Source organism: Rhipicephalus microplus, chromosome 3, assembly GCF_043290135.1.
Source record: "Rhipicephalus microplus isolate Deutch F79 chromosome 3, USDA_Rmic, whole genome shotgun sequence".
Lineage (NCBI taxonomy): Eukaryota > Metazoa > Arthropoda > Arachnida > Ixodida > Ixodidae > Rhipicephalus > Rhipicephalus microplus.
Window position 1 is genome coordinate 178,015,721 of NC_134702.1, and position 13,550 is coordinate 178,029,270.

Below are 13,550 nucleotides of genomic sequence, written 5' to 3' on the forward strand. Positions count from 1 at the left end.
TTTGGGGATTGCAACTAGCGATGACAGCAGCGTTTGCGAGGGGACAGGAGTGGTCAAAGGAAAAGTGGAATAAGGAGGCAAGATTCTCGCTGGTTTCTATTCCCAGTGCCATCGTTTTTCTAATCGGCCGATGAGGTGCTCACTAGCTCGGTGTCGGGAACATACTTCTTTCTGGAGAAGGTTGATTCTACTTTTCTCCAACTTCTTTCACTCCAGTTTCCTCTTTTAACAACTATGCTGAGCTGTGCTTCCCCATAGGCTGCAGAAATATGTATTCTCTTTTCTAAACCACTACTACATGAACATTTGCACTAACGAGCACCAGGAACATGACAACTCTCCATCATAAAACCTGGTGAGCTGCTATAGGCAGTGGTTATTCCTGGTGCTTTCTGAATTCGAAGAAAATCCTTTGATCAATTAGCATAGCTGTGATTGTTAGTGGTGAATGCATTGAAGGAAAGTGAGCAGGCAGCTCAGATGAAAGTTCCAGTACTCTTCTTTGAGGTGTTTATTGTGAATAAAGTACAGCAGCAGAAGTGCCTGCTGTAGCTCGTAAGGGAAAACAGTTGTCACTGAAAGTAATGCAAAATAACGAGATTCATCAGGGAATGGATTTGAACTAATTTGTGGTTGGGGTTTTCACTTATTTGTCGTTTCTGCAGAACAAGTGGCGTAGGTCGCATTCAATTATCGCAGTCCTCTGGATGCGGTGGCAGCCGTGTGGAGCTCTACTGGGTAGTGCTCCACGCGGCAGGCATTGTGCGTATCGGCTGCTGTGTGGAGCACTGCTCAACACTTGGCTATACCGGATGACCTTCTCTGTTTCCTTATGGCAAGTTTTCGCTACTGATGACATTACCAAACTTTCGTCAATTCCCTGCACCCAGCGCGCGGCGTGTTTTCGTTATGTCTAAGGCATCCTCCATTTCTGTCACAGAGTGTGTTTCAGCGTTGTCTCCCCCTTGGGCATCATCCCTGGAATGGGTTTCATATGTAGCATGCGGAAAAAGGATGTTTGCTGGTTTTCGGAAAGTTGTGTTACAGTGTTGTTTTGCACTGGATGAAGCTCTTACCTAATTCTCACTTAATAAATAAAATCTCACTTATTTCAAACGATTTCCATGGTCCTCTATTTTGTAATGTAAGTTTGAGTGGATAATTTGAAGCGTCAACTGGAGCCAGGCCGGTTAATTCGAAAACTTAGGGTGCCATGTGCCAATTCCCAGTTTCGATTACGCTGCAAATCCGCGGAAACAACCGCCCTTAGGAGGCTCAAGGTGACACAGTGGACTGATACTAATCAGTGACAGGTGAACCACCCAAGCCTCGCTTCTGCCAGCACAAAAATGAAATGAAACAGGTGTGCCTGCAAAAAGACATGCTTTACTGCAATACAATAGGGCACGCAGGCAGCATGTCGTATGCTTCTCCGAACGTCGGCGCATCGATCATCACTTACTCATTCCCTCTGAGAATACAAGTAAATTATTATAAGTCAGCTGAACACTATTCGCAGTGTATGCGAACCCCGGATTGGCGGTTGCTCCAACAATTTTCGCACTTACACTGCTGGCGTAGTTCTTGCCTGCGTTGCCTACTTCAAAGAGTTAGTCGGAGAACTTAAAAAAAAATAATGTTTTCCAGGCGAGAAATTGTGAATATCGTCACTCTGGTCGTTTTTTCATGAAAAAAAACGTTGTGAATATAGTCACTCTGGTCGTTAATAAATATTTATTTTACGATAAAGAATGACCATATGGTAGCTGACGTTGGGAGGAGCAGGCGATGTGCTTCCCGCGTGTCACCTCTGTTCTGCAGGGAAGCACCATTTTGTTTCTTCAGGCACACGTTTTAGTTGACCACGAGACCACTTTTTATTTAAGGAGCTTGCTCCTTCTGTTTGCTGCTTATTCTCTGTTGGCAGCGCGTACACCAGTTTTGCCTGTACACTCTTGTGGTCGTGCTCAAGATCGCCTCTCCCATGATTCCAATAATGTTTACTAGATGGTGTGCCGCCCCCCAAAATGGTAAAGTCCCTTAAAAAAAACTAAGGTGGCGCCAACCACGCCCCTCGCCTCTGCTTCCTCTCTCAGCAGCTGCAGCAGCCCCCTACAGCGTACAGCAAGAAACTGCAGACACAGGCATACTCTTTCCGGGAGCACAGGGAGGTAAGCTAGTGCAGCGCCGCCTCCTCGCCAGTCTCATCGTGGAAGCAAAAAAAATGCAACCAAGGACAGACAAGATGGCGCTGGCACTACCAAGACTACAAGACATGAGGGAGAAGAGAAGCCTGCATGCAGACACGGATGGCGCGACTTAGTTAATTCTAGTGACAATAAAGGGTGACAGTTTTCGATGGCTCATGCGCTCCCCTCCTTGAAGTGGATTTGAAAGAAAGGGAAGTGAAAAGAAAAGTGTGTCGTGGTAACTGTTCTCGTAGGAGGTCACCTCAACAACGCCACACGGATGGGTAGTGGGGGAGAGAAATGTGAGAGAGGAAAAGAGGAAGGTGTCAGTGGTGTTTGGCTCAGTCGTACGCGAACACATGCCACCTTCCAAAGCATAGGTTTTCCAGTGAATATAGCAATGCTCACTAGGTGGCGCGTCATCCCTCATGGCAGCGCACACCGCTTTGGCACGTCCTCATTCTGTCTCTTTCTCGGAAGCTCACGCAGTGAGCACACTTGATGATCGCTCGGCCGCCTGTACAACCCACAAGCCAAGGCAGGAGAGCAAAGGGCTCCCAACGCAGCTGCAGCTCGGGCTCGTCGCTAAGGCCCTGTGGTGACAGCGTGAGAGGCCATTGTGAGAAGGGCTAGCTTGCTTTGAAACCCAGAGCTGCGGGTTGTGTATATAAAATGTATGTAGTTCATCAAAATGTATAAAGTGCATTCAATTGTAAGTAAATAAAAATTGTGTAAGTAATCGATATATAACAACAATGTCACTCTATATATGATAGCAGATGTGTACGGAGGACTCGTGGGATATTTTATCGTACCCGAGCAAGCTCTTCTAACATCATTCACTTCATGGATGTGGCTGCAATTATTTCTTTACGTTTTTACTTGAATATTGCGCGCACCTTTTTTATAGTATAGTGGGCCCATAAACGACATGCATGTGAGAATCGAGTAAAAAAGAAAGAGAAACGATTATTTTATTGGCATCGGCATTTCAAAAATGGCCACCTTTTATGTTCTTTTGAAATTTTGGCCATTGTGTCTTCCATGTGCGGCACTTCGTATGTGCGCTGAGGGCTTGTGTGTTCACATCGACAGCATGGAAGTACAGACTTTGAAGACTCGACGAGTGTACCACGATGTAGCTTAAGAGAGAAATCATCATGTGTGCAGAGGTAGATAGAAATCGGGCTGCATCGTGGCCATTCGGAGTTCCTTAAATATGCGTGAGACTGGCGGAAACAAGCAGCAGGTTGTTGACAGCAACTTTTCACGAAAAGGCTTTAGTGGATCACTGCAGGGCCGGTTTCCAAAAATCGAAAAGCTGCTCACTGAGTTTGTGCTTGAGTAGTGAGCGACACAGCGACCTGTGAAGGCAGATCTGCCTCAAATCTGGGCTATGCAGTTAGCTTTAGAAAAAGGTCTAACGTGAGTGGGTTCAAAGCGAGCAGGTGCTGGGTGACAAACTGTATGAAGAGGAAAGGCTTTGCCCTATGAAGGCACACCGGCATATGCCAGAAGTTGCCGGATGAGTATGCAGAAAAGCTTCTCAGTTTTCAGAGCTTCGTCGTAAACTTGCGCCACAGCAAGGGATGCCAGCTTGGCAAATCAGGAATGCCGATCAGACACCTTTTTACTTTGACATGCCTAGCACCACAACCGTTAAGAAGAAGGCAAGCAATTGTCCGTGCTGACATCCAACCATCAGAAAACAAAAGTGACGGCAATGCTCTGTTGCACGTCAGATGGGCTCAAGCTTCTTCCGCACCTGATATTCAAACGGAAGATGCTCCCAGAAAGAGTCGATTTCCCGAGTGGTGTCATCGTGTCAGCCAACGAAAATAGTGTAATCACAATGGACCTGGTCGCGGATTGGATCAGTTACGTGTGGCGAAGGCAGCACAGCGCTGGTTTGGCCTGCGAGTGATCATCGTCCTTAACGCGCTCAGATGCCATCTGGACCAACGGATCAAAGACAAGCTCGCCATATGACATACAGACCTTGTCATCATACCTGGCGGCATGACATCACAAGATCAACTGCCTAATGTCTGCCTGAACAAGCCGGTGAAGGACAAGATATAGGCACTGCATACCAACTGGCTGATGAATGCACGACACGATTTCATGCCAAGCAACAGGATGAAGCGCGCCTCTCTGCAATACTTCTCTGCGTGGCTGAAGGACGCGCGGTATGTGGTACCATCAGCCATAGTCATCAATGCATTTAGGAAATGGGTTGGTACCAAGGATGAGATGCTTTATGGTGTTGACAGCGAGGACGACTCAACCATTCCCTGCAGGGGGGCCTGCGCAAGCAGGCGTTTGGTGTGTAGCGACACCAGGGACCCGAGCTAACGGGGGAGTTTTGGCTCCCTCCCATGCCTAGTCGTGCGTGGCTTTGCCGTGTCCGGGAAAAAGAAATCCTGGGGGTTGAGCCGACGGCAGGTGATTGGACCTGTAAGGCCCCCCCGGCGGAGGCAACGCACCCCTTTTGGCCCCTGCTTCACGTACACGGCACCCCTGGGCTCACCCACCCAGGGATATCGGCAGTCGCCTTTTCCTATCTCTCTCTCCCTACATCTTTGTCTTTCTTACTTTTCTGTCTATTTCTCTCTTCTGCTTACTTCCAATTTTCTCGGCGGCAAGGGTTAACCCCATGCAAATAGCCTACCTTGGCCTAGGCGCATTGGGTTATAGCAGAGTTGTACGACTGACGTCTGCAAGCTTTCAGCATCCGCAAACTTGCAGCGTCCCCTCGTTGGGCTCCGTGGTGGGTGGCCGCCAACGCTGCTGAACAACATACAATTAGCATGCATACAGCATTCCCTTTACTTAGTGATCGTGTCTCCTCAAAGCGGGTACGCACCGAAGATATCAATTTTTTCATCCGGCCACGACAAATCTATCCTCATTTCCACGTTATACACTGCGAGAAAACTAACAAGCAAGCCAGAACTGTATCCCCCTTCGTAGTGGCTAGGTGCTCAACCGAAACTCTCGGTGGCGGGTACAAGGTTACCAAAATGGCCAGCGGAGATCTACTCCTTGAGATATGTGACAAGGACCAATTCGAAAAACTGAACACCCTCACAATGTTTTGAGACACACCCATCAGTATTACGCCGCACAGGTCCATGAACTCATATCGCTGGGTAGTATCGGACGCAGATTTGCTTGACTTGACCGAAGCTGAACTTCTGGAAGGATGGAAGAGCCAGAATGTGACAAGCGTACAGCGTATTAAGATAAGAAGAGATCAAAAGGAAATACCAACCAAACACTTAGTACTGACCTTTGCTTTGAGCGATTTGCCGGAAACCATTCAAACTGGGTATACAAAGACATCCGTGAAGCCATATATTCCCAACCCCCGCCGTTGCTTCCAATGTCAGAGATATGGCCACGGCTCGCAAAGCTGTCGTGGCCGGAAAACTTGTGCTCTGTGTGGAGTCGTGGGCCATGCGTCCGACAACTGCGAAGCACGTTCACACTGTGTGAACTGTGGCGGTAATCATGCCGCGTACTCACGTTCCTGTTCTTTCTGGAAAAAAGAAAAACAGATCATCACTTTAAAAATAAAAGAAAACATTACATTTAAAGAAGCAAGAAGGAGAGTCTCGCCATTTTATGGCCCCACATATGCTGATGCGGCGCGCCAGAAGGAAACGTCGTACCAGCCCTCGCCACTCCTTCGGCCTGCGCAGAGCGAGCTATTGGCTGTGGCGCCTGCCCTCAAAGCGGCAGTAGTTGAGTCTACTCCGCCTACTATTGAACAGAGACCAGAGACTCCAGGGTCCTCGGGTCTCAAGGCCTCACCTCGCCAGGCGAGGCCCAAGCTTCGAAAAACCAGCTCGCATGAGGAGGCATCTAGTGTTTCCGAGGAGGCAATGGATACGGGGGCACCCCTGGTGCCAAAAGAGCGGCGCGGCTCTCTGGAGCGCACCAAGAACTAATAAGCTGTTAACAGGTCCTGATGATAGCCCTGTTACTTGACCTCGACCTTTCAGCTTAAACAAGTCACTCCCTTAATGTACACACAGCACTACTTTACTTTCAATATGGAAACATAAATTATACATTGGAACGTCAGAGGACTGCTTAAAAACCTCGACGACGTTCAAGAGCTTTTATAGAAACACTCAGCTCAAGTGCTGTGTGTACAGGAAACACACCTAAAATCCTCCAATACAAATTTTTTACGTGCTTACGTCATATACCGAAAGATGATGCTGTGTAACTCACAAGAGTGGAAGCTTGGGCTAGTTGGTGCGTATTCATATTTGCAAGGTGTTTCAGCGCGCGAACAAAGGAGAAAAAGGACAGGGTAGACAGAAAGAGCGCTGACTTCCAACTAACTTTATTTCGCAGAGTGGCAAGAATTTATACGTCTAAAAAGGAAGATTACAGAGCATGAATGTAAAAAACAAGCCCAATCTGCACACCAGTAACAGCACGTGTGACAGGTCCTCTAATGCCTCAAAGCCCAGCCAGGTAATCGCGTTCAGCCTGGGATAAAGCAACCGATGAAGTGCTTACGCATTTATCTCCCAGCACGTGTATTTTTTCTGCTTCGATAATTTCTCGGGTAAGTTGCTCCCTGTGCCTTGCCAAGATTGTGGGTGCACCCCCCTCTTTGATCAGTGCTCTATATTGGCAAGGCACAGGGAGCAACTTACCCGAGAAATTATCGAAGCAGAAAAAATACACGTGCTGGGAGATAAATGCGTAAGCACTTCATCGGTTGCTTTATCCCAGGCTGAACGCGATTACCTGGCTGGGCTTTGAGGCATTAGAGGACCTGTCACACGTGCTGTTACTGGTGTGCAGATTGGGCTTGTTTTTTACATTCATGCTCTGTAATCTTCCTTTTTAGACGTATAAATTCTTGCCACTCTGCGAAATAAAGTTAGTTGGAAGTAAAAAAAAGCGCTCTTTCTGTCTACCCTGTCCTTTTTTTCTTTGTTCGCGCGCTGAAACACCTTGCAAATATGAATACGCACCAACTAGCCCAAGCTTCCACTCTTGTGAGTTGTAACACCAAATTTGGTATATGGGAAATTTGCTAAATGGTTGCGAGCGCATCAAGAGCGTGGCATGTATTCATGTTCTTACATGGCACGCATCTCATAAATATAATGTTTCACTAATCATGTACCTCTGGCGTCCACTCACGTCCCATAATACCAAATTTGGTACATGTGAAGATAGCGAAACGACCGGGAGAACCCCATGAGCGTGGCGTGTAGTCGTGACTTGTAATAACATGAATATAATGATATGGATGTCATGATTTTAACATTAGTACCTGTCACCTATGTTCGTCATGTAATCTTGTCAGACTATACCAGTTTTGCTAACTTTCACGGGAACAAAATCTTTTTCCTTTTTTCCTTTGTTCGCGCGCTGAAACACCTTGCAAATATGATGCTGTGGCGTCATACGGTGGTGTAGCCATTATCATTAATCAAGGAGTAGCGTGTACACATTTACCACTCCAGACATCCCTTGAGGCGGTGACTGTTCGAGCGGTACTTTTAAACAAACTCGTCACCATCTGCTCTTTGTACATATCTCCCCACCGCCGTCTTGAAAGACGTGAATTCCAGTCTTTGATAGACGAACTGCCTGAACCCTATTTGCTTTTTGGGGACCTAAATGCACATAGTGGACTGTGGGGCGATTCTCGCTGTGATGCACGAGGTCGTCTCATTGAACAATTTCTCTTCTCTACCGGTGCCTGTTTGTTGAATAGGAAAGAGCCAACCTACTATAATGTTGCCAACAAAACTTGCTCGTCTATAGACCTCAGCATCGTATCACCTTCACTTCTACCCCTACTGAAACGGAAAATCATAAATAATCCATATGGAAGTGACCATTTTCCTGTAGTGTTGAGTTCACAAATAACATATGAATGTCCTCTACATGTTCCCAAATGGCTGATAAACAAAGCAGTCTGGGAACAGTTTCATAACATTGCACGTTTAAGTTGGACAGACATATGAAGGTAAAACATAGACGTAGCTGTACAGTACTTCACAGCTTTTCTAACTGACGCAGCAGCCAAGTGCATACCGCAAACATCTGGAATGCCCGGCAAACGACACGTCGCATGGTGGAACAGAGTGTCGTAATGCGCGAATGGAACAGAACAGGGCATGGAGGTTTCTTCAGAACTCACCAACAGCCGAAAATCTTGACACCTTCAAGAAAATAAAGTCTCAAGGAAGGAGAACGCGTCGGCAGGCCAGAAAAGAAAGCTGGCAGAATTTTTTGTCAGGGATCAATTCATACTCACAGGAGGCTAAAGTATGGAACATGGTCGGTAGGATAGCAGGAAAACAAGTACGCGCACTTCCACTCGTAAACACTCAGGGTGATACCTTGAAAGATCAGGGAAACTTCCTTGGTACACACTTTGAGCAGGTGTCTAGCTTGTCCCACTATACTGACACTCTACAAAATTACAGAACAAGAATAGAAAAGCAGAAACTCGAACACAATTGCACTAGATACGAGGCATATAACCCAGCTTTCAGTATAGCTGAGCTCGTAACATCTCTAAACTCCTTCAGTACTTCTGCCCCAGGTTCTGACCGTGTGGTGTATGAAATGTTAAAAAACCTACCAGCTGAAACACGAAAAACCTTACTTTGTTTGTACAATGCTATCTGGTTTCCTGGCACTATCCGTACCTCTTGGAAGGAGGCTATTATTATGTCCATTTTGGAAGAGGGCAAGGACCCTTCTTTAGCTTCGAGTTATAGGCCCATTGCACTTACAAGCTGCTTGTGCAAAGTCTTTGAAAAAATAATAAACTGCCGACTTGTACCTTTCCTTGAAACGAACAATTTGCTCGACCCATTTCAGTGCGGGTTTCGAGAGAGTAGACTCACCACAGACCACCTTGTTCGTATTGAGGCACAGATCAGAGACGTCTTCGTCCATAAACAGTATTTTCTCTCTGTGTTCCTCGATATCGAAAAGGCTTATGATACAACATGGCGATTTGGAATTCTAAGAGACCTGTCCACCTTGGCGTACGCGGAAGAATCTTTCACATAATCGAAAGTTACCCGTCAAACCGGACATTCCATGTCCGAGTGGGCACGGTTCTTTCCAAAACATTTGTCCAGGAAACAGGCATGCCACAAGGTGGTGTACTTAGCTGCACGCTTTTTCTCATCAAAATGAAATCCTTGCTCTTGTCCATCCCTCGCAATATGTTTTATTGTACATATGTCGATCATGTCCAGCTTGGCTTCAGATCTTGCAATCTGGCATTGTGTGAGCGGCAGGTTCAGTTAGGTTTAAACAAGGTCTCCAAATGGGCAGAGGAAAACTGATTCCGACTGACCCCCTCAAAAAAGCATGTGTGTCTTGTTCTCCCGAAAGAGAGGCATGCACTCAAAACCCGACAATGAACTGAACAGTCAACGTCTGTCTGTTAATGCGGAGCATAAATTCTTAGGCTTAATCTTGGACAACAAGATGACCTTCGTACTGCACATCAAGTATTTAAAAACAAAATATTTAAAAGGCATGAATGTTTTAAATGTGCTGTCACCTACTACGTGGGGTGGTGACAGGCAATGTCTCATGAATCTGTATAGAAGCCTCATTCGCACCCGCTTAGATTATGGGGCCGTTGTTTATCAGTCTGCGACTCAAAGTGCTTTGAAGACGCTGGACCCCGTGCACCATTTGGGCATCCACATTTCTTTGGGTGCTTTTCGCACCAGCCCCGTAAAAAGCCTTTACATTGAGTCAAATGAGTGGTCGCTTCATCTGCAGAGAACTTACATGTCCTTTGTTTATTTCCTTAAGGTGAAAGCAGACAAGAAGCACCCCTCATACTCTACTATTAATGATTTGTCTAGCTTCATTCTGTTTCAAAACAGGCCTTCGATGAGGCAGCCCTTCTCAGTTCGCCTGAAGGGTCTAGCTGAGGAAACTGGAGTGTCACTCTAACACAGTTTCATGGCTCCTGTAGCATACCCGCCACCGTGGCAGTGGCAGACTTTAGACTGCGATGTGTCTTTTCTAGAAGTTACAAAACGTGCGCCTATGGCCCATATCCGAACATACTTCCTGGAACTTCAACACAAATACACATGTTTTGAGTTCTTTACAGATGCCCCCAAGTCTAACTCCTCTGTGTCCTACGCTGCTGTTGGCCCGTTCTTTTCGGATGCTGGCCCTCTACATCCAGGCACAAGTATCTTCACAGCGGAAGCTTATGCGATACTTGTGGCGGCTAAACACATCAAGCAATTACAAATACAAAAAGCAGTAATTTATACGGACTCCCTCAATGTGGTAACGACTCTGCACACTCCTAAAAAACAAGAAAACCCAGTCCTTGTCCCACTTTACTCCATTTTATGCACACTCTACACACTCAAACAACATGTTGTAGTGTGCTGGGTGCCAGGGCACTGTCAGATCCAAGGCAAAGTGAGGGCGGATCAGCTCGCTGCATCCGTCTACAAAAGCACTGCCCCTACGTCCATATCAATCCCGGCCCTTGATCTTAAGCCATCTCTCAAACGAAACCTCAGGGACTACTAGCAGAGCAATTGGGATAAACACAAAACAAACTACACATTATTAAGCCACACCTTGGTCATTGGCTGCCAGTATTAAAATTGCGTCATACAGAGGTAATACTAACGAGGCCAAGGATGGGACACACATACAGGACACACACATATCTTTTGTCCGGTGGCGATCCACCATTGTGCGACAGATGTGGTGAAGCATTAACGGTCTTTCACGTGTTAATCTAGTGCAAACAGAAACTCTCAGAAAACAACATTTTCCATTACCCTACCGACAACATATACCTTTACAACCTGCAATGTTCGTCGGGAGGGAAGCACTTTTTAGTCATAAATCATTGTTTGCGTTCTTAAAAGAAATTCATAGTTTTCATATCATATACCCGGGCATTCCATAGCACGACCTCTGCAGAGAGGATTTTGCTGCGGTGGCTACACAAGAAAGCCCTTGCCTCACGGCCCTTGGACGCAAGGGTATGAACGAGTGAGGCACTTTTGCTAATGCCATACATGTCCACCATCGTTTTTTATTATTACCAACTTTTGTCATCTATTCACACCACACACACCTTTCTCACGGCATGGTCATGATTTTATTACTTATATGTTTTTACCCACCTTACCGCGAGGAACTTTATGGCCCTTATACAACAGCTTATCACAATCATTGTCCATATTTTTAGTAAGACAAACTAGCGCTCTTTGGCCGTGAAATCGCCCTTGCGCCACAAAACATCAAACATCATCATCATCAACGACTGAACCATTACGCAACTCGTATCACTGCCTTAGTGGTGGCAGTTTTAGTGGCAGGCCCGGCTGCTTGATTTTGTGTTCTATTTTTAGCAATCTTAGTGCTTTAAAACCCAACCTCTTGTTCCTCTGAATGTGCAAAGGCTGACTCCTAAGGACGTCTTTTTAACACGATAGCAATAGGGCTCGAGTCGCAGAAATTCCGTCGTCGCTGTCGGCACTGTTGGTTATGAGCGAAAAAATGGCCATGAGCGAAAAATGGAGAAGGAAGCTAATATAATAAAGAATAAAATTTTCGGTTTCACCGAGGATTGAACCCGGGCCGTTCACGTGGCAAGCCGGTGTATTACCACAAAGCCACAAAGTTACTTGCAGCTGCTTTGGGAAAAAAACACTACATAAATGCCATGATGTGGAAGGAGTCTCCTTAACGTATTTTTTTCGACAGGTGTCACGATGAAAACGAGCCATTTGGCGATTCGTAGGTGCGTTTGGCTGGCCATTAAACTATGTTGTAAAGGCCGGGATAGTGCCGACATCGCCGCTAAAAACACACAGGATTTTTTAACTCTAAAAATGGACAACTACGTTCATCTTGCGGAAAACATATCATGCCTTTCCGGAGGGCTTGATCAAGCAAACAGCAAACGTTAGATAATGTGCTGCCATCTGTAAGGCATTGGAGACTCCTTATCGCCTCCAAAATGGCGAGCGCGCGTTGTGAATCTTGGAGGCCATGTGACATGGGCACATACTTGGAACACGTGGCCAGCCTATAGCATTATTCAGATACATTGAAACAGTACAAAGAGAGAATAGAAAGACAAAAACTTGAACCGAACTGTGAAAAAAAACAAGCCATACAACACACCATTTTGCTTGAGTAAACTGCTGCAGTGCTTAACTGCTGCAGCAAATCTGCCCTAGGCTCTGACCACGTTATATAAGACATGCTGAAGCACTTAACTAGGTTTATTTGAGGAACTGCAACAGTTAGGCTCGCCATGTGAAAGCGTGACTGATATTGTAGTTCCGCGTGGTTCCTCGATCTTCAGGAAACCGGTGTCGTGACTTCTCTTGAAATTTTTGATTGCTACAGAGCATGTGACTGGTGATAAGTGACAATTGTGTTTGGAGTATAGTGCAGCGAGATAGAGTACCGCAACAATATTGCAAGTGGTATAGCACAAAGACCGCCGTCTTATGCAGCCATACGTCACGCTATGCACAATATTTACTTTAAAAGCCTGCTCGTGCGTAGGTAAAAAACAAAGGACATTAGCTACAATTAGCAAAGAGAAAACCGACGGGGCAACTGCCTGCAAATTAGATCCGCCGGCTACCTACAACATCCTCAACCTCAACCTCTTATCACGCAACTCGTGCGTCCTGATATAGTTGCTTTTTTTAGCCACCGTGACAGAGGCGGTGTGTGCCCATGTCCCGAATGGCCGCCTCGGTAGCGCAGTAGGCAGCTCGTAAGTCTCATAATCTGAAGGTCGTGAGTTCAATTCTCACCCGGGGCAAAGGCGGCATTTTTTTCCTTTCTTTGGGTCGTCGCAATATATTTGTGTTGCCCATTTAGGGTATTAAATTACTTCAATTCTCTAGTAATAACCTTACCATGCAACACGTGCCTCCTGGTATAGTCGCTTTTTTAGCCACCGTGATAGAGGCGGTGTGGGTCCATGTCCCGAACGTCCGCCTCGGTAGCCCAGTAGGCAGCGCGTCAGTCTCATAATCTGAAGGTCGTGAGTTCAATCCTCACCCGGGGCAAAGGCGGCATTTTTTTCCTTTCTTTGGGTCGTCGCAATATATTCGAGTTGCATATTTAGGCTATAATACCCCTGTCACACGGGCACTTAAAAGTCATTTAGTAGGCGGCCTTTTTCCGAAAAGGAGTTCCTGACAGCAGACACACGGCACAGAGTGAACTGCTTTACAGAAGCGGTCTTTTTCATAAACAGAGTTCGTCGATCTCTTTTACGGCTCTGAATGAGTAGCCTCGAAACCAGTGGGCGCCAGCAATTTTCGAGTGGTGGAAAAA

At 46.3% G+C, this 13,550-nt stretch overlaps 1 non-coding gene across 1 annotated transcript; it reads left to right on the forward strand.

Annotated features, from left to right (window-relative positions):
- Positions 1–13,206: 13,206 nt before the first annotated feature.
- Positions 13,207–13,279, forward strand: TRNAM-CAU (transfer RNA methionine (anticodon CAU)). The gene has a single exon. It is a non-coding gene; the product is annotated as a tRNA-Met (tRNA).
- The last annotated feature ends 271 nt before the right edge of the window (positions 13,280–13,550 follow it).